We start from the raw sequence: 22,200 nt of genomic DNA, 5'->3' as shown, positions 1-22,200 counted from the left end.
TGGTGATGTCCATGTGTAGAGTCTTCTCCTGTGTTGTTGGAAGAGGGTGTTTGCTATGACCAGTGCAGTCTCTTGGCAAAAGTCTATTAGCTTTTGCCCTGCTTCATTCTGTACTCCAAGGCCAAATTTGCCTGTTACTCCAGGTGTTTCTTTTAGGTTATCCAACAATTAGTTTTCATTGTCCTTCAATTGGTGAGAAATTCATCATTTTTCCTGGAAAAAAAAATTGGTTCTTGAAACAGTCCCCATTGGACTTCAGATGAGTCTCCAGCTTCCCAACTATAAGGGTCTGCGTGGGAGACAGAGTGAGGTCAAGCCTAGATCGGGCAGAAGGTGATTCAGATGCCATCGTTGGATGAGGCCAGAGTACAGAGGAAAACCATGTCCATGGAAAGAATATCAAGGGTCAAGAAGAAGAAACCAAATCTGTCATAAGGCCTAAACGGTGAGAGCAGCACCAGCAAGGAGCGGGTGAAGACTGAGGTCAGGAACTGAATAGCTGCAGAATGGAGGGGAAGGGGAAAGAGAAGGGAAAGAATAAAGCATAAATAGCTGCTGGGCTCCCTGCTTTTTAAAAACAATTTTTTATTTTTTTAAAATTGGAGTATAATTGCTTTACAATGTTGTATTAGTTTGTGCTGTACAATGAAGTGAATCAGCCATAAGTATACATCTATCCCCTCCCTCCTGAACCTCCCTCCCACCATCCCCCATCCCACCCTTCTAGGTCAACACAGCTGAGCTCCCTGTGCTGTCCAGCTGTTTCCCAGTGGCTATCTATTTGCAGGGCAGGAATAGAGACGCAGACACAGGGAACGGACTCGTGGATCCCAGCTTTTACTTTTGCTCTTTGATAGCCTATTCTCAACAGAGCAATCAGAGACCTCCTTTAAGGTACTAAGTCAGTCGCTCTTTTACTCAAAATTTGTCAGTACATCTCCATCACAATTAGGATACTCTGTAATTAGCCCTAAAAAGCACTGCATGGTCTGGTTTCCCAGTGCCTCTTGGGCCTCATTTCCTACCACACTTCCTCTCTCTCACTCCAGACACACCTTCCTAGTCCTCGAGTGTGGCAGGCACAGTCCCATCTCAAGACCTTTGCACATACTATTACCCATGTCTGGGTCGCTCTTATTTCACATCTTTGTGACCCTAGCTCTTTTTTATCCCCTAGGACTAAAGTGACTCTTCTTCACAGAGGTTGTCCTTAACTATCTGATTGAATGTAGACATTCCTGACCCCCCCCCCCCATTTTCTAGCTCATCAGCCTTTTAATTTCCTTCAGAGCACAGTTCAGAGTTCGTAATTCTTCTCTTGTTGAGTGACTGCCTCTCTCTCTCTGGAATGTTAAGGCCAGGGACCTGGTGTGGACATGTGTTCACTCTATCACTGTATTCCAATACTGCCACACGATCAGGGCTCAATGACCATCATTGTTCAGTAAATGATGTTCCAGGATGCTTTTGGCTTTATGAATAAGAACATCTATTTTGTTGAGTGAGACATGGCCTTGGATGCAAGATTTGAAGGGACAATCTCATTACCTTTGTGAAGGTGATTCCTCTGCCTCCTATTCCAAGAACTCTTGGCAAGCCACATACATGATCTGGAGGAGAGGCCATGTTGGATAACTCTGTGACTGGACTGGTGAGAGAAATGAGGCTCAAAGTTGGGTGCTTCTATATACAGAAGATCTGTTTTTTTCATTTTTGTTTTTACATTTGTAGGGGGCAAATTTATTCATTGATGGTAGGAATTTTTTTTTTATATGTAAAGTTCCAGGTTAGTATACCATCTGTTTTAATTAGTTAAAATTTATTGAAGTATAATTGATTTACAATATTATACTAGTTTCAGCTGTACAGCATAGTGACAATATTTTTACAGATTATAATCCACTCAAAGTTATTACAAGATAATGACTAGAATTGCCTGTGCTATATAATATAGCCTTGTAGCTTATTTTGTACATAATAACATGTAATTCTTAATCCCCTACTCCTATATTATCCCTTCCTCCACTGCTTATTTATTTCCTATATCTGTGAGTCTATTTTGCATATACATTCATTTGTGCTACTTTTTAGAGTCCATGTATAAATGATATCATACTGTATCTCTCTCTGTCTGACTTATTTCACTAAACATAATATTCTCTAGGTCCATCTGAGTTGCTGCAAGTGGCTGAATTTCATTCTTTTTATGGATGCATAATATTCCATTGTGTGTATATGTGTGTGTATATATAAATCTTTTAAAAATGTTAATACTTATATAAAATATTATTGTCAATAATATAAAAATATTAGTAATACCAACATTGTCAGGATACCTTTGCCTTATTAAGCTGTATCAGTATTAAGGTTCAGTTTGGAAATAGTACAATAAGTAGCACATCTTCTTTATCTGTTCATCTGTCAGCGGACACTTCGGTTCCTTCCATATTTTGGCTTTGTGAATAGTGCTACTTTGATCACTGGTGCATGTATCTTTTCTAATCAGTGTTTTCATTTTTTCCAAATATATACTAGATGGTGGAATTGCTGGGTCATATGGTAACTCTATTTTTAGTTTTTTGAGGAGCTCCACACTGTTTTCCATAGTGACTGCACCAATTTGCAATCTCACAAACAGTGTACAAGGGTTTATCTAAAGAATAGTTGGTTACTCACAAGACCAGAGAGAAGTATAGGCAGTGGATGGCAGTAGCCATCATCATGTGGATGGTTATCTATATGATGGCCACAGTGATGTGGGTAATGGAGCTCCCCAGTATAAAGCGTGTATCTACTATATCTACTTAGACAGCCAAGGCTGGTCTACTAAATTTTTCAACGCTCTTGGATATTCTTTTGCAAAGATTTGTGTACTAAGAGCCAGAAGAGCCCTTTTATGAGTAATGACTTTTCCTTCATTGAGGCAGGCATGGTATACACTTGGCAGAATGTTCACCTTCAGAATTGGCAGATTCTTTACAGGATTGGTACAGCCAATGACTCTAGGGAGCCCCTTCCCTCAAATCAGCTCTGATTTCTCTCCTTCCTTGGACAGGAGGTATTGCCAGGTGGTTAGCTGGGCTTTGAGCCTTATGCAGTATTATGAGTTGAACTCTATCCCTCCCACAATTCATATGTTGAAGTCTTAACCCTCAGCACCTGAGAATGTGACCATGTTTGGAAATAGGGTCATTACAAACGTAATTAGTACATTATTAAAAAGATGAAGTTACACTGTAGTAGTATGGACCCCTAATCCAATATGACTGGTGGTCCTTATACAAAGGGGACATTTGGACACAGATAGGCACACAAGAAGAAGGCCATGTGAGGATAAAGGCAGAAATTAGGGTGATGTAGCAGAAGCCACAGAACACCCCATATTGTCCATAAACCACCAGAAACTAGGAGGCCAGAAACAGATTTTTCCCTCAGGGGCCCCATAAGGAAACGACCCTGCCTACACTTTGACCTCAGACTTCTAGCCTCCGGAACTGTGAGACAATACATTTCTGTTGTTTGTGGTTCTTTGCTTACAGCTCCCTGGCAACTTATTCCACTCAGACACTCGGTCAGGGTCTCTGGATCAGAACTCTTGCATAAAGTAGAGGAAAGCAGGTTACTTTATAGGGGAGAAACAGAGACCAGGTCATGCCCACAGTGCCTGGCCAGGAAGGAACCCCATTTGTTCACTCCTCCTAAGATGGTGCAGAGCAGCGCTCCTGAAATCTCAGTCCCCTAACCTTTGAAACACTTTAACATTTCAAGGAGAATCTTTACCAAGAGATGACAGAAAAGCTAGTATAGAATATATCTGATGATTACTAATCCTGTCTTCAGAAAACAAAGGGATTTTGTTGAAAAAAAAAATCATTCTGATTATCTACCTCTTAGGGTTCTAATTTTTTGTGTGTGTGGCCACATGGCATGTAGGATCTTGCTCCCCAACCCAGGATCTAACCCGTGCCCCCTGCAGTGGAAGTGTGGATTCTCAGCCACTGGGCCACCAGGAAAGTCCCTAGAATTCTAAACTTTTTATTTACTGACTTTTACTTATTTTATTTTTTAAAATTTGTCTATCTATCTATCATCTATTTATTTTTGGCTGTGCTACTTGCAAGATCTTAATTCCTCGACCAGGGATTAAACCTGGGTCACACACAGCAGTGACAGGGCCAAGTCCTAACCACTGGTATGCCAAGGAATCCCCTCACTGACTTTTACAATGAATGTATTTGTTACTTTTGGGGTCTGATAGGGAGAGTGAACTCTCTCCTGATATTTTGCCAAAGATTTTCTAAAACAGAGGGCAGGGCGCACAAGTTCAGTTTGTAGTTCAGAATTTGTCATCCTATGCCAGATGCTTCACCCACATCGCTGATAACTTTTGCACAATGGACAGCCCTCCATCAACCCACTTGTTAGTCTCCAACTCAGTGGCCTAATACAGTGCACAACCATTATATATTCAGCATGTAGCAATAAAGGACCTACTATGTGCCAGCTGTTATGCTGGGCACTGGAAACTGGCAGTAGGGGCCAAGGCTCCAGTTATACTCCTGCCCTGAAAATCAGATAATGAAAAGCAGGAGCCTTCTGGGGCAAAGTGGCATTGTTTAATACTCAGTGAATTCAATTCTGCTTAAAAATTGCTTAAACTTGGCATTATCAGGCAAACGGCTTTGGAATTTAGCAAAAAACAAAATTACATACTGAGTAACAGACCTGGGGCATGAACTTGCTGTATCAATCTGCTAGAGTTTAAAAATGGTAGCTGATAGATAAAGACATCCTGAGAAAAGAAAAATACAAATCAATATCCCATATGAATTTTAATGCAAAAATTCTTTCTTTTAATTAATTAATTTATTTTAATTGGAGGCTAATTACTTTACAATATTGTAGTGGTTTTTGCCATACATTGACTTGAATCCGCCATGGGTGTACATGTGTTCCGTATCCTGAACCCTGCACCCACCTCCCTCCCCATCTCATCCCTCAGGGTTATCCCAGTGCTCCGGCCCTGAGCACCCTGTCTCAGATGCAAAAATTCTTAACAAAATACTAACAGACAAAATCCAGTAGCATATTAAGAGGATTATCTACCCTGACCAAGTAGAATTTATGTCAGGAATGCAAAGGTGGTTCAACATATAAAAATTAATGTGTCAATACAATACACTGCATGAATAGATTGAAGGGGAAAGACACATGATCATATTAATTGATGTAGAAAAAGTATTTGACAAAATCCAACACCTTTTCATGATAAAAGGATTCAACACACTAGAAATAGGACATAACTTCCTCAACTTGTAAAGGGCATCTATGAAAACCCCATAGTGAACATCATATTTAATGGTGAAAAACTGAAAGCTTTTCCTCTAGATGAGGAACAAGACTAGAATATCCATTTTCACCACTTCTATTCAATATTATACTGGAAGTTCTAGTCAAAGTAATTGGGCAAGAAAAAGAAATAAGACATCCAAACTGGAAAGAAAAAGTAAAACTATATTCACAGATAATAAAATCTTACATAAAGAACATCCTCAGGAATAAAAAAAAAAAAAGGATATTTAAGTTAGCAAACAAATTCAGCAAAGTTGCAGGATACAATATCAACATATACAAATTAGCGGTATTTCTATGCACCAGCAATGAGCATCTGAAATGAAATTAGGAAAACAATTTTGTTTACAATACTATCTAAAAGAATAAAATGCCTAGGAATAAATTTAACCAAGTAGGTGAAAGATTTCTATACTTAAACCACAAACATTGCTAAAATAAAGAAGACCTAAATAAATGGAAAAGCTCCCATGTTTATAGATTTAATATTAAGATAGCAATATACCGCAAAGAGATCTCTAGATTCAATGCAAACCCTATCAAAATTCCAATGCCCTTTTTTACAAATATGGAATAACTGATCCCACAATTCATATGGAATTGCAAGGAACACTGAATAGGCAACAAACCCTTGAAAAAGAACAAAATTAGAAGACTCATACCTCCTGATTTAAAAACTTACTACAAAGCTACAATGATCAAAACAATACATTATTGGCATAAGGATAGACATGGATTAATGGAACAGAATTAGAGTCCAGAAAGAAACCCATATACGTCTGGTCAATTAATTACTTTTTCCTCATTGAATGGTCTCAAGGGTACCAAGACCATTCAATGAGGAAAAGTAATCTTCAACAAAAAGTGATGGGAAAACTGGATATATAAACATATATCCATTGTATACATAAAAATACATGTAAACACAGGTAAAAGAATGAAGTTCACACCATATAAAAAATTAACACAGATGAAAGAGCTAAATATAAGAACTACAACTATAAAATTTTTATTAGAAAGCATAGAGGTAAATCATCATGACCCTGAAGTAGATTTGACAGTAGATTTTTAGAAATGACGCCAAAAGAACAAGAACAAAAGAAAAATAGGTAAATTATACCTCATCAAAATTAAAATCTTTAGTGCATCAAAAGACATTAGCAAGAAAGTTAAAAGACAGCCTACAGAGACTTCCCTGGCAGTTCAGTGGTTGCTGTACTGGTTCAGTTGCCCAGTTGTGTTTGACTCTTGGCAATCCCATGGACTGTAGCCCTTCAGGCTCCTCTATCCATGGAATTCTCCAGGCAAGAATACTGGAGTGGGTTGCCATGTCCTCCTCCAGGGGATCTTCCTAACCCAGGAATCAAACCTGCATCTCTTGCATCTCCTGCATTGGCAGGCAGATTCTTTACCTCTAGCACCATCTGGGAAGCCCCTGGTAGTTCTGTGGTTAGGACTCTGCAATTTTGTTGCTGGGGACATGAGTTCTATCCCTGGTTGGGGAACTAAGATCCTGCATGCCACATGGCATGGCCAAAAAAGAAAAGAAAAAGAAAAAAACAGTCTACAGAAGGGGAAATATATGCAGGTCATATATTTCAACATATTTCATAAGGTCCTAGTACACAGAATACATTAAGAGTGCTTATAACTCAACAACAAAAAGACAATCCAGTTTAAAAAATGGGCAAAGGACTTCAATAGACTTTTCACCAAAGAAGATATGTAAATAGCCAACAAACACATGAAAAGATGGTCAATATCATTAGTTGTTCAGTTCAGTTCAGTCGCTCAGTTGTGTCCGACTCTTTGCGACCCCATGAATCGCAGCACGCCAAGCCTCCCTGTCCATCACCAACTCCTGGAGTTCACTCAGACTCACGTCCATCGAGTCGGTAATGCCATCCAGCCAACTCATCCTCTGTTGTCCCCTTCTCCTGCCCCAATCCCTCCCAGCATCAGAGTCTTTTCCATTGAGTCAACTCTTCGCATGAGGTGGCCAAAGTACTGGAATTTCAGCTTTAGCATCATTCCTTTGAAAGAAATCCCAGGACTGATCTCCTTCAGAATGGACTGGTTGGATCTCCTTGCAGTCCAAGGGACTCTCAAGAGTCTTCTCCAACACCACAGTTCAAAAGCATCAATTCTTCGGTGCTCAGCTTTCTTCACAGTCCAACTCTCACATCCATACATGACCACTGGAAAAACCATAGCCTTGACTAGACGGACCTTTGTTGGCAAAGTAATGTCTCTGCTTTTGAATATGCTATCTAGGTTGGACATAACTTTCCTTCCAAGGAGTAAGCATCTTTTAATTTCATGGCTGCAGTCACCATCTGCAGTGATTTTGGAGCCCAAAAAGATAAAGTCTGACACTGTTTCCACTGTTTCCCCATCTATTTCCCATGAAGTGATGGGACCAGATGCCATGATCTTTGTTTTCTGAATGTTGAGCTTTAAGCCAACTTTTTCACTCTCCACTTTCACTTTCATCAAGAGGCTTTTTAGTTCCTCTTCACTTTCTGCCATAAGGGTGGTGTCATCTGCATATCTGAGGTTATTGATATTTCTCCTGGTAATCTTGATTCCAGCTTGTGCTTCTTCCAGCCCAGCGTATCTCATGATGTACTCTGCATAGAAGTTAAATAAGCAGGGTGACAATATACAGCCTTGACGTACTCCTTTTCCTATTTGGAACCAGTCTGTTGTTCCACGTCCAGTTCTAACTGTTGCTTCCTGACCTGCATACAGATTTCTCAAGAGGCAGGTCAGGTGGTCTGGTATTCCCAATTCTTTAGGGAAATGCAAATCAAACTCACAATGAGATGCCACGGACACCCTGTAGGATGGCTATAATATTTCTTAAACCCCAGAAAACAATGGTCGGCAAGGAGGTAAAGAAGTTGGAACCCTCATAGATTGCTGCTGGAAAACAGTTTGGCTGTTACTCAGTAAGTTAAACATAAAATTACTCTATGACCCACTCCTAGGTATACCACAAAAGCAATGAAAACATGTTCAAGCACAACAAATAGCATGAATGTTCATAGCAGCACTATTCATAATAGCCAAAAGGTAGAAACAACCCAAATATCCATTAATGGATGAATGAATTTTTGAAATGTGGTATACCCATGCAATGGAATATTATTCAGCCATATAAAAGAATGAAGTACTGACACATGCTGTGACATGGATGAATCTTTAAGACGTTATGCTAAGTGAAATAAGCCAGACACAAAAAGGCACATTGTATGATTTCATTTGTATGAAATGTCGAGAATAAGCAAATCCACAGAGACAAAAGGCAGATTAGTGGTTGCCAGGGGCCAGGCTGAGGAGAGCGACTGCTTAATTGGTACAGGGTTTCCTTTGGGAGTGATGAAAATGTTCTGGAAATAGATAATGGAGATGTTTGTACACCATTGTGAATGTATTAAATGTCACTGAATTGTATACTTTGAGTAAAATGGTGAATTTTATGTTATATATGTTTTATCAATACAGATACAGTTACTCCTGGTGGCTGTAACTTTGTCATTGAAATAAGGTTTACGATAGGGTTTTCCTAACATGGAGAACACATATGTCATAATGTTAAGTGAGGAAAGCAGGGCACCACATTTTTCACACAATATGTTCTCAGTAACATAGACCATGTATGGAACAAAGCAAATATTGTAAAATGTTTACAATGGTTGTTTCTGGTGGTGGGACTCTGGCTGACTTTGTTATCTTTTTACTTTCTAATACTTTCCATTTTTTTCTTTTAAAAAACATGTACAGTATTACTTTTATAATGGGAAAAAAAAACACTTCTTTTTCTAAAATTGGAGAAACAATAAATGTAATTTAAAATAAAAGGAAACAGAGGGTAGAGGCAAAGAGACACAGAGGAGCCAAATCAAGAGAGAACACACTTCAGGGGAGCAATCATGCAATTTGAACTTGAAAATTGCCAGGGAACAGATGGCAGCATCCAAGCAGACATCTGCAGTGCATAGTTTAATCATATGCAAAAACACAAGTGGCTGTGAAGCAGGCCCTGGAGAGGCCCGGCAGAGAACGCTGGTTGGCTGGCCAAACAGAAGGACAAAGCCCCTGTCCCGCCTCATCACAGCCTGGCCTCCTTGGAGCCCTGCTTGGGGCCTGGAGGCTACAGAAAGGGCTCAGCGTGGATGCGCTTGCATGTGTGAGGGCGCGAAAGAGCTGGTGGGAGAAGAGACCTCTGATAATGATGATGGCAAACAGGGCAAACAGGGCTGACATTTATATGGGGCTTTACAGTTTACCAACTTTCTCACATATGTGACCGAAGCGTTAGTTATTGCCTAATTTGTTACTTATTGCATCTACTTTCATGACATCCCTGCAAGGTAGGTCAATATTCCTCCTGTTTTACCATGGAGGAACGAGGCATAGAGAAGTGATGTTAGTTTATTTAACATTCATATAGTGCTCACTATGTGCCAGATACTGTCTTAAAAGCTTTCACGTGGGAGAGGGATAAATTAGGAATTTAGGATTAACATGTACACACTACTATATACACACTATTATATACAGCATGCTGCTGCTGCTGCTAAGTCACTTCAGTCGTGTCCGACTCTGTGCGACCCCATAGACAGCAGCCCACCAGGCTCCCCCGTCCCTGGGATTCTCCAGGCAAGAACACTGGAGTGGGTTATATACAGCATAGATAACCATGTATCATAGGAAATTATATTTAATATCTTATAATAACCTATAATGGAAAAAAAATCTGGAAAAGAATGTGTGTGTGTATATATGGGCTTCCCTGGTAGCTCAGACAGTAAAGCATCTGCCTGCAATGTGGGAGACCTGGGTTTGATCCCTGGGTCGGGAAGACCCCCTGGAGAAAGACATGGCAACCCACTCCAGTATTCTTGCCTGGAAAATTCCATGGATGGAGGAGCCTGGTAGGCCACAGTCCATGGGATCACAAAGAGTTGGATACGACTGATCAACTTCACTGGTTCACTGGTATATATATATATATCTGAATCCCTTTGCTGAGCACCTGAGACTAAACAACCTTGTAAATCAACTATACTTTAATAGAAAATTTTAAAATATTTAAATGCTTTTACCTGCATTCATTTCCCATGTTCATGCAGCTAGGGAAGGGTTAAAACTGGGGCCTGAATCTGGCCTTTATGGATTTCACTACACCACACTTCTGCTCAAAGTAGCTCAGATGGTAAAGATTCTGCCTGCAATGCAGGAGACCCGGCTTCGATCCCTGGGTTGGCAAGATTCCCTAGAGAAGGGAATGGCAACCCACTCCAGTATTGTTGACGGGAGAATTCCATGGACAGAGGAGCCTGGCGGGCTACAGTCCATGGGGATGCAAACAGTTGGACATGACTGAGGGACTAACACACACACAAGCAGAAGTTACCTCTATCTGCAGGACCCCAAGTATGGCCACAAGTGGTTTCTATCTATCTATCATTTATCCATACATCCACCTTTTTTCTGATTAGAAATATAATGCCTTATTTATAAAGATTGTAAACATTACTGAAATAAATAACATAGAAAGTAAAAATCCCCCTAAACCCTCAAACCTAAAGATACTCAATTCTTACCTGTTTGGTATATATTCTTTCAGATTTTTTTCTAGTGTTTGCCAGCACACACATTTTTATCTTATTTTTGAAATAGGATCTGGCACATAGATAATACTTTCTGCCATTTATGTAACTCCTATTTCACATAATAGTAAACTTTGGAAATCTCTCCACGACTCTATACATCTACTTTGTTTTATGACTCCATTGTATACAGATAACAATTAACTAGTCACTTCTTGGAGAAGGCAATGGCACCCCACTCCAGTACTCTTGCCTGGAAAATCCCATGGATGGAGGAGCCTGGTAGGCTGCAGTCCATAGGGTCACGAAGAGTCGGACACGACTGAGCAACTTCACTTTCACTTTCATGCATTGGAGAAGGAAATGGCAACCCACTCCAGTGTTCTCGCCTGGAGAATCCCAGGGACGGGGGAGCCTGCTGGGCTGCCGTCTATGGGGTCGCACAAAGTTGAACACAACTGAAGCGACTTAGCAGCAGCAGTAGTTACTTCTTGATAGACATAGAGATTTTCCTATTTTTTTCTCAGTTACAAACAATGCTGCCATAAATATCCTTGTTCAGTTCAGTTCAGTCTCTCAGTCGTGTCCGACTCTTTGCGACCCCATGGACTTCAGCATGCCAGGTCTCCCTGTCCATCAACAACTCCCGGAGCTTACTCAAATTCATGTCCATTGACTCGGTGATCCATCCAACCATCTCATCCTCTGTCGTCCCCTTCTCCTCCTGCCTTCAATCTTTCCCAGCATCAGGGTCTTTTCAAATGAGTCAGTTCTTCACATTAGGTGGCCAAAGCATTGGAGTTTCAGCTTTAGCATCAGTCTTTCCAATGAATATTCAGGACTGATTTCCTTTAGGATGGACTGGTTGGATCTCCTTACAGTCCAAGGGACTCTTAAGAGTCTTATCCAACACCACAGTTCAAAAGCATCAATTCTTTGGCATTCAGCTTTCTTTATGGTCCAACTCTCACATCCATACATGACCACTGGAAAAACCATAGCTCTGACTAGACAGACCTTTGTTGGCAAAGTAATGTTTCTGCTTTTTAATATGCTGTCTAGACTGGTCATAGCTTTTCTTCCAAGGAGCAAGTGTCTTGTAATTTAATGGCTGCAGTAACCATGTGCAATGATTTTGGAGCCACCCAAAATAAAATCTGTCACTGTTTCCATTGTTTCCCCATCTCTTTGCCATGAAGTGATGGGACCGGATGCCATGATCTTAGTTTTCTCAGATCATGTTGAGTTTTAAACCAACTCTTTCACTCTCCTCTTTCACTTTCATCAAGAGGCTCTTTAGTTCTTCTTCACTTTCTGCCATAAGGGTGGTGTCATCTGCATATCTGAGGTTATTGATATTTCTCCCGGCAATCTTGATTCCAGCTTGTGCTTCATCTAGCCCAGCATTTCTCATGATGTACTCTGTATATAAGTTAAATAAGCAGGGTGACAATATACAGCCTTGACGTACTCCTTTTCCTATTTGGAACCAGTCTGTTGTTCCATGTCCAGTTCTAACGTTCCTTCTTGACCTGTATACAGATTTCTCAAGAGGCAGGTCAGGTGGTCTGATATTCCCATCTCTTGAAGAACTTTTCACAGTTTGTTGTGATCCACACAGTCAAAGGCTTTGGCATAGTCAATAAAGCAGAAGTTTTTCTGGAACTCTCTTGCTTTTTTGATGATCCAGAGGATGTTGGCAAGTTGATCTCTGGTTCCTGTGCGTTTTCTAAGTCCAGCTTGAACATCTGGAAGTTTACAGTTTATGTACTGTTGAAGCCTGGCTTCGAGTATTTTGAGCATTATTTTGCTAGCATGTGAGGTGAGTGCAATCAAGCGGTAGTTTGAGCATTCTTTGGCATTGCTTCTCTTTGGGATTGGAATGAAAACTGACCTTTTTCAGCCTTGTGGCCATTGCTGAGTTTTCCAGATTTGCTAGCATATTGAGTGCAGCACTTTCACAGCATCATCTTTTAGGATTTGAAATAGCTCAACTGGAATTCCATCACTTCCACTAGCTTTGTTCATAGTGATGCTTCTTAAGGCCCACTTGACTTCGCATTCCAGGATGTCTGGCTCTAGGTGAGTGATCACAACATCGTGATTATCTGGGTCATGAAGACCTTTTTTGTATAGTTCTGGATATTCTTGCCACTTTTTCTTAATAGCTTCTGCTTCTGTTAGGTCCATACCATTTCTGTCCTTTATTCTGTCCTTCATAGATTCTGCCAAATTGCCTGCCAAAAGACTGGACCAATGCACATGTCCTTCAGTAATGTTTGAGAACACACATCATCTCACTTAATCCTCAATCAATCTTGTAAGGCTGATAGGTAGGAGACTCATTTGGTGGTGACCTTGGGTTATGCATTCATGCAACTTTGTGCTCCTAAATTCTCATTTTACTGAAGCAAACATTGATGCATTGGGAGGTTAGGTTACTTGCTCAAAGTGACCTACCTTAAGAATGTCAGAGCTGGGATTCCAACCCAGGTCGTCTGATTCCAGAGTCAGTGGTAACCAGGTCCATGGCCATCTTGAGCCTCTTAAAGCTGCTGCAGCCCTCTTAGTGAGGAAATGGTAGGAGGGAATCAGGTTGCACTCCGGGCAGTGCCACTGCACCCCTCCTGAATGCAAACAGAAGCCTTGCAGCTCCAGTGTTGTCCATACTTCAGGCCCCTGTCAGTGCCTCAGTGAGAAGACATCTCCAGAGGCAGAATAAATCAGGTAATTTGGATCAGCAAAAGGCATTGGAGAAATAAATTGCTGTTGCAATGTGAATATAATAAGGCAGTTAGGTAGATGGAAATGGTTATCTTTTGATTGTATGAGTGAGTATTACGTGCAGCAAATTTTAAGTCCAAGCTGCCTTTTCTTGGCCTCTTCCCGCCACTAGCCACACACTTCTAACTGCCCCCTCCCCCAAATTGTTCAGTTGGTGTGTGCTGTGGCCTCTGGGAACACTAATCTAACTTTTCATACTATCCCAGGCTAAATATAATTAGGAAGAAGCTCTTCTGCCAAAATAAAGTCAATGTCAAATAGAGGTGATTTTTTTTTAATATCTACTCTTTTGGCTTATGCACACCAATATTGACTCATAATAGTCTTGTACAATCTGGATTTGACTCTATGGCTGCTGCTGCTGCTGCTAAGTCACTTCAGTCGTGTCCGACTCTGTGCAACCCCATAGACGGCAGCCCAGCAGGCTCCCCTGTCCCTGGGATTCTCCAGGCAAGAACACTGGAGTGGGTTGCCATTTCCTTCTCCAATGCATGAAAGTGAAAAGTGAAAGGGAAGTCGCTCAGTCGTGTCCGACTCTTCGCGACCCCATGGACTGCAGCCTACCAGGCTCCAACATCCATGGGATTTTCCAGGCAAGAGTACTGGAGTGGGGTGCCATTGCCTTCTCTGGACTCTATGGCTAAGGAAGATGTTAAAATTGATTTTTTTTGTTACTGAAATTTCATTTGTTTTCTCTTTTCCCTTCCCCCAAATGTGGACAGATTCACTCTCACTGAAAGGAAAAAGGCTGGATTTTTATGGCAAAGCTGATACATATGGCAAAGCCTGACCAACAATATTCCTGGACTAAGTCAATTCACAGTAGGCCTTGACCTGCGATTTGTGAGTGTCAAATCAAGTGATTGGATGGCTTTCTCCTACATTACTAATAATACTTTCCTGGGCAGAGAAGACATAGAACTTGAACTCTCAGGAGATCATCAGCAGGTAATTGTGTACAACTTTGGCAAGACCTTTCACATTCGTTACCACCTGATTCCATTTCAGTGGCACACAGTATGGTTGGTATGGAATGGTGTAAAAGGCAGATTAGAGCTATTCCTGAATAAGAAAAGGATACTGGTAATTATGGATCAACCACAAAACTTAGCGCCTAATGGGACTCTGGTTCTAGGACATTTTCTCAAGAAAGGCAATGACCAGGTTCAAGGCCTGGTTCTTAGGTTCACCAGCAGCTTGTACTACTTTCAACTCTGGGACCACATCCTGGGAAATGAAGAGTTTATGAAGTGTCTGAGAAGAAATGTGTTTAATTGGGAAAAAGATGTTTGGCTCGTCAACAAGATCATTCCAACTGTTGATGTGAAACTGCGCTGCTGTGAGTAACTGATGAATGGTCTTTCTTAGCAAGGATACTGACGGTACAGAACTCTTCTGTTCGCTACTCTAAGCAACCCACTCCTCGGCTCAGGTTCTGTCTTCCTCAGAGGGGCCTAAGGTTGCCACGATTTTGTCATTTTTCTTTTAACTTAGAGCAAATATTATTTTCTGTCTTGTATTTTGATATGATTTCAAACTTACAGAAAAATCTCAAGAATAGGACAAAAAATTTCTATATATTCTCTACCCAGGTTCACTGACTGTTCCAATTTCCTCATATGTTTTATCTTTCTCCCTCTCACTCTCCTTATTTTCCCCCACTCCATACACACATTCTCTCTCACACCCACAACCACACCCACACCCACACACACACACACATACACACAAATTATTTCTTAATAATTTGAGATTAAGTTGCAGATATAAGACTTCATTTCAATCCCTTAATATCTCAGTGTGTAATTCCCTGAAAATAAGGAAATTCTCTTACAGAACCACAGTACAGTGGTCAAAATCAGGAAGTTTTACATTGATAAAATACTAATATCTAATTCATAGTTCATATTCAAATTTATCCAATTGTCCTAATAATTTCTTGTGTTTTACTTGGTCCAGGATCCAATTCAGATCATGCATTTGATTTAGTTATGAGTCTTTATAGATTCTATCTGAAACAGATCCTTTGTCTTTCCCTGCCTTTCATGATGCCAGTTGGTCTCATTACTGCTGATGGTAACTTTAATCAATTGATTCTGATAATGACTGTTAGATTTCTCCACTGCAAAGTTACTATTTTTTTCCTTTGTAATTAAGTAATTTCCTGGGAGATATTTGGAAACTATGTCAATATCCTGTTCTTATTAAACTTTCACCCAGTAGTTTTATATCTATTGATGATTCATGCCTCAATCACTTATTATTATAATGACTACAAAATGATGATTTTTAGAACTCCATCATTTTCCCATATTTATTAGTTAATATTCTATTGTGAGGAAGAGTGTCTTCTTCTTCCACATTTACTTGTTTATTCTTCTGATTGTTTGTATGTTTATATCAGCATGAACTCATGGACTCTTAGTTTATTCAATGGGTTACAATCTGTTGCTATCATTTATTTTCATGCTCAGATTGGCCCAGATTTGGCCAGTGGGAGTCCTTCAGTCTGGCTCTTGTGTCCTTTTGACATATTCCCATTATTTTTTGAGTACTTCCTTAGCTTCTAGCACAATACTAGTGTTACAGGCTCATCTTGTACTTTTCCACTCAGCCCAAGACTCAGCCATTTTACCAAAGAATCCCAGTCCCTTTTAGTGGGAAACAGTATTGGTATACCAATTAATTTTTCTTTTGAAAGCAGTAATGATGTGGGAGAACCATCTAAAAGTAAACTCTTGTAAGAAAATTGGGTTTTTTGAATTACACATGTATTTCTTTCCATTTTTAAGGAGGAAATTTAAGATCGTTTTTCTCTGAATGTCCCCACTTCTCAAATCCAATCTTCTCCATCATTGTCAGCAGCAGCCAAAGCGTGGGTGAAGTCATTGATAACAGCATCCAGGTAGAATTTTTTCTCATTTCCTGAAATGTTTATTTGTTCTTAGAGGAATATTATTTATTGTTCTTATGGATTTGGGAGGGAGTAGAGAGGGATTCGGAGAAGGCGATGGCACCCCACTCCAGTACTCTTGCCTGGAAAACCCCATGGACGGAGGAGCCTGGTAGGCTGCAGTCCATGGGGTCGTGAAGAGTTGGACACGACTGAGCGACTTCCCTTTCGCTTTTCACTTTCATGCATTGGAGAAGGAAATGGCAACCCACTCCAGTGTTCTTGCCTGGAGAATCCCAGGGACGGGGGAGCCTGGTGGGCTGCCGTCTCTGGGGTCGCACAGAGTCGGACATGACTGAAGCGACTTAGCAGCAGCAGAGAGGGATTAGGGGCTATATCCATGCCTTATAGGGCTCTTACTGACTCTGGAGATAGATTCTCACCAGTGGTCTGAATGCTGTTTGAGATAATGGCAGCGGCACATTTCGGAAGCTTTCTGTATTTCTTTGAGCTCAGACTAATGCAAAGGAACAGGAGAGCTATTCCTTTGAGCTACTACCTGAAGGCATTTGGTTTTTCTCTGTTGTGAAGGCTAGAAAATGAAAGCGAAAAGTCCAGGCTGGCTCTGCTTACAAAAACTGAGCTAGGAACTAGTAGGTTAAGCCTGAACAGCTCACTCAAAGCAGTTTCAAGTAACTTTATCTTTGATGGAAGGAACCAGAAGTATGGCTCTATTAAATCCATATACTTCGTGGTGGTCTTTGAAAGCCTAATCTGGCCAGTGAATGGCAATGGTCTTTCCTACACTTTGCTGGTAAATGACTAAATCTAACTGAAGTGTTAAAGTGTTAGATGGCCCTTATTCATTTTGCTCTTTTGTACACTTTTTAATGTACAATCTATCCTCTTGTTCTCATTAAGTCCTGGTGGACATAATATACAAATAATCCAATACAATGAACAAGCAAAAGAAAACACAACCGAAAATAACAGTAAAAGGAGTAGGAAAAAAAAAGAAAATGTTATTTTTATTATTCTGGTGTCTTCAAATGTTCTTTTCAAACCTTAGACCAGGGGTTTCTAACCTGAGGTTCAGAACAGCTTTGACGGGTGAGCAAAACCCTTGAGATGGTATGCACCATGCTAAAAACGTAAGGTGAATTTTTTTCCCCCGAGGACAGTCTGTAGTTTTCATCATATTCTAAAATAGCATAATTGCTGCCTTTTACTGAGTCCTTGCTGTGTGCCAGGCACTTTATGTTTGAGGAAAGAGAGGCTCTGAGAGTTTAAATAAATTGCTGAAGGTCACCCATCAAATAAGTAGTGGAGCAGGGATTTGAACAAAGATCTGTACTGTTGCAAAGCCATTCTTTTCACCCTCCATGGCTTGCAGGACTACCTCAAAGGAGTCTGTGGCCCCCCAAAATGTTATGAGACACTGTCTTAGAAGCTTCCTTTGAAGTGAATTGCTGCTGCTGCTGCTAACCCACCTGGTTATCAGCTACGATCACTGCCTGCTCCCCACCGAAGGAACTATAACACCACAGAATTTCTTCTACCTCCATGCTGCCGTCTGACATCTGGGAAAAAGAGGGCAATTATCTGAATAAATAGGAGTGGTTACTACATGTCTAGCTTCAGCTTTTGCCTAATAAATTGTTATTTATGTTCCATAGAAATATTATGACCTTTCAAAAATAAATTATAATGAGCACATTACTAGGTTATAATTCTCAATAAATCTATTTACTCATAAATTATATATGTATATATTTATATATTCATGAGAACAAGGCTTTGGGGGAACGTTTGCTGAAAACCATGAACACTACCTGAGTTTAATAAACAAGTATTCATTGTAGTTGTGGATATCTCAGAAATAAACAAGGGGTTTATTTTAATAAAGGTGTTTATTATTTAATAAGAATCAAGGCAAAGGTGCTAATCATTAGTAATTCCATTTTAGAGTAGTTTTAAAGCATCTCTTTATTTAAAAATGTTATAAATGCAATCCATATTGTTGTGAATAAAATAAACTCAAATAATACAGAAGTACATAAAGTATATAGTAAAACCTACCCTGCATCCTCTCCACAGAGGTGTCATTTTTCTTTTAGAATTTTTTTCCTGTGGATTTATAATGTGTGTATGTTTGCACGGGTGTAATGTGTGTGTATAGTTTAAAAAACAAAAATAATATTCGCATATGTACACATAGTTTTACAATTAGATTTGTTTTAGCTTAATATGATGGACACATGTTTAGTAATATACCCACCTCATTCGTTTTGGGGTTTCATATTAATATATCCATTGTACTACAATTTATTTGACTAACTCACCATCAGTGGGAATTTAAATTGCTTCTAACTCTGCAGTTACAAATAACGCTACAATGAATTTTCTTGTACACACATCTTGGTATACATGGGCTTGTAATTTCATAGGACACATGATTAAAAGTACAATTTCAAGACAAAAGGATATAAGCTTTTATAGTTTAAATTGATTTACCATTTTTGCTAGTTATTTTATTAATTTAACTATTCATTAAAATTTATTCAGTTTTTAAATTAAAAGTAATGACATGCATGGCTAAAATTCAAACAATGCAGAAAGATATAAAGTGAAAGTCTCCTTCCACTTCAATCCCTTAGCCCAAGTGCTTCTCCCTAAAAGTAATGATTAATTTTTTTAAATATCCTTGCAGAAACAGTTTAAAACTGTGTTTCAGTGTAAATATTCTTCATTTTTCTCTTTCACATTTGAGATCATGACCATAAGCATAGTCCTCTGTATTTTTTTTTTTTTACATTTTATAGTATATTTTGGAGATATTTCAATATCAGAAAATATAGGGCTTTCTGATTATATAGAATAGAGCTATGGTATAATTTATTCAATGAGTTCCCTTTGAAGGACTTTTAAGTTGTTTCCAGGCTTTAGATATGACAAAAGTCTAATGTATTTTTAAAAGGAATGGATGGTGACCAAAATTTCTTGAAGTGACAATTAGGGACTGATCACAAACTAAAATTCTTCTCTAGGTATGTTGAGCATAATTGCCTAATCTCAGCTCAGACACGTGATCCAACAAAGATTTGTTGTGACTTGGGAATGTATGAAGGTGAGGAGTCTTCCTAAAGGTATGTAGATTAAATCACTCACTTAATGCATTTGAAAAATCCCTTCTTGGAAAAGAATAAAGTGACATGAACTGAGTCAGTTCTGCAAAATCTACCCTGTATCAAAGCATAAGGTCGTTGTGTGCATGAAGCTGTTGATTTGCTGAGATTTATGAAATTAATCCATGGAATTCTCCAGCAAGAATACTGGAGTGTGTAGCCATTTCCTTCTCCAGAGGATCTTCCCGACCTGGGGATCGAACCCAAATCTCCTGCATTGCAGGGAGATTCTTTACTGTTTGGGCCACCAGGGAAGCCCATTAATTAATCTAATGCTCCAGCTGTTTTGAATTACTTTATGAACTAACCATTCTTAAAATATGCACTGATTGATTTTATAGTTTACATACTATCTAAGACATTTGTCTGGCCCACTATTAAGCCTTCTGTCCAATTATCAGTTCTGATAGGATGCTCTGATGGGCTCTTCTAGCTAAAATGAGATTTGGTTTTGCCCCTGTACATCAATTCTCTGTGTGATACTCATTTTTCATCATGAATGATAAGCAAGGGCTGTTTGAAGTTCGTTCAAACCTCCTTATTTGTATTCTCCTGTACAGGGTGACATTCGTCTATGGATTCAGAGATGGAAACTTCTAGCCTCTCTCTCTCTCTATTGCAGGATTCATTTTTTGTGTCCTTGCCTGGAAACTGAATACAGACACCATTTTGAAAACAATTTTTTTCCCCTCATCATCTTAAAGATGCTCATTTTGTATTTTTTCTACCCCATAGGCAGATGTGTCTGTGACAGTTTCTGGTCACCATTATCTCTCACAAATCTAATAAACACACTCTGAATTATATTTCCAGAGGTCGTGATTGAAAGAAAAATCAGATGTGAAATGTGGTCTAGAAAAATGCAAAGATTTAATATGAGGTGATATACCCAAATCACAAGCAGATTTTGGTACCTTATCAAATGTTCTACTTAATATTCTGTTGGCAGGTACATCCGCAACAAAATGCCTCATGAATATTCAGCTACTCCATACCTCTGTCCTCTAGCTCCCAATGGTTACAATAATACAATTTGGTCCAAAGTGAAGGAGCAAATGGCAATTAAGTCCACAGGCCCCTATGAATTAGTATGGATTATCACCACTTTAAAATACACAGACAGCAAAACTCATGCAGGTCATTTGCACAAGTGATCTCTTGTTCACAAAAGGTGAATGAGATGAAACACGTTCGTAAGCCCTTCAAAGATGGAGGCCACTCTCCATGGCTTCTGTGGTCTCTCCAGTACAAACGGACATTCATTTACTGTTCAACTGCCTGCAGGGTGTGGACTTTTGGATTTGCTCCTTTTAATGACTTTTCACTGAGATAACTGTAGGTTCACGTGCAGCTGGAGATCCCTTGTACACTTTGCCCAGTTTCCCCCAATTGTAACGTTTTTGCAAAGCTATGACGTAACAACCGGAATATTGACCTAGACACAATCCACTGATGTTATTCAGATTTCTCTAGTTTTACCTGTACTCATTCGTGTGTGTGTGTGTGTGTGTGTGTGTGTGTGTGTGTGTATTAAGTTCTATACAGTTCTATCACCTGTGTTGGCTTGTGTGTCCATCAACAGTCAAGATACAGAATGGCTAATGGTTTCAACCTGCAATGATCCATCATGTTGCCCTTTTATAAACATGCCCACCTTCCTCCCTTTCCCCACATCTCTGCTTCTCGCATCCCTAACCTTTGACAACTACAAATAATCTGTCCTCTGTTTCTAAAATTTTGTCATTTCAAAAACATTAACAAATCGAATCATACAATATGTAACCTTTAAGGATTTGCTTTTTAAAAGTTTATCTATTTATTTATTTGTATTGTTGGCTGTACTGGGTCTTCATCGCTGTGCAGATTTTTCTTAGTTGTGGCAAGTGGGGGCTACTCTCTAGCCGCAGTGCCTGGGCTGCTCGTTGTGGTGGCTTCTCTTGTTGCAGAGCACGGGCTCTAGAGTGCGTGGGCTTCAGTAGTTGCAGTACACAGGCTCAGGAGTTGTGGTTTGTGGGCTTTAAAGAATAGGCTCAATAGTTGTGGGACATGGGCTTAATTGCTCCACGGCATGTTGGATCTTCCCGGATCAGGGATTGAACCTGCGTCTCCTGCACTGACAGGCAGATTCTTTGCCACTGAACCACCTGGGAAGCCCAGGATTGGCTTTTATTGACTTCGCATCATTCCCTGGAGAGTCATCCAGGTTGTTGTGTTTACCCATAGTTCATTTCTTTCCACTGCAAAGTGAGATTCCATGGTGTGGATATAGCACTGTTTAGCCATTCACCTGTTAAAAGGCATCTGGGATGATTCTAATTTTTTGCTATTACCAAAAAAAACCTCTGCTATGAGTATTTGTGTGCAGGTT

General features: G+C 39.8%; 1 pseudogene across 1 annotated transcript in view; it reads left to right on the top strand.

Moving 5' to 3' along the window:
• Positions 1 to 22,200, top strand: part of LOC147341304 (adhesion G protein-coupled receptor G4-like) — a 42,436-nt pseudogene that overhangs the window by 6,235 nt on the left and 14,001 nt on the right. Inside the window, exon 3 of the transcript XR_015159589.1 lies at positions 14,477 to 15,093. The product of XR_015159589.1 is annotated as an adhesion G protein-coupled receptor G4-like (transcript). The remainder of the gene's footprint in view (positions 1 to 14,476; positions 15,094 to 22,200) is intronic.

This window comes from Bos grunniens, chromosome X, assembly GCF_055505025.1.
Source record: "Bos grunniens cultivar Pamir isolate PY7600 chromosome X, Bosgru_T2T1.0, whole genome shotgun sequence".
Lineage (NCBI taxonomy): Eukaryota > Metazoa > Chordata > Mammalia > Artiodactyla > Bovidae > Bos > Bos grunniens.
The sequence above is the reverse complement of the archived record's forward strand: the minus strand, read 5'-3'. Positions and strand labels throughout refer to the sequence as shown.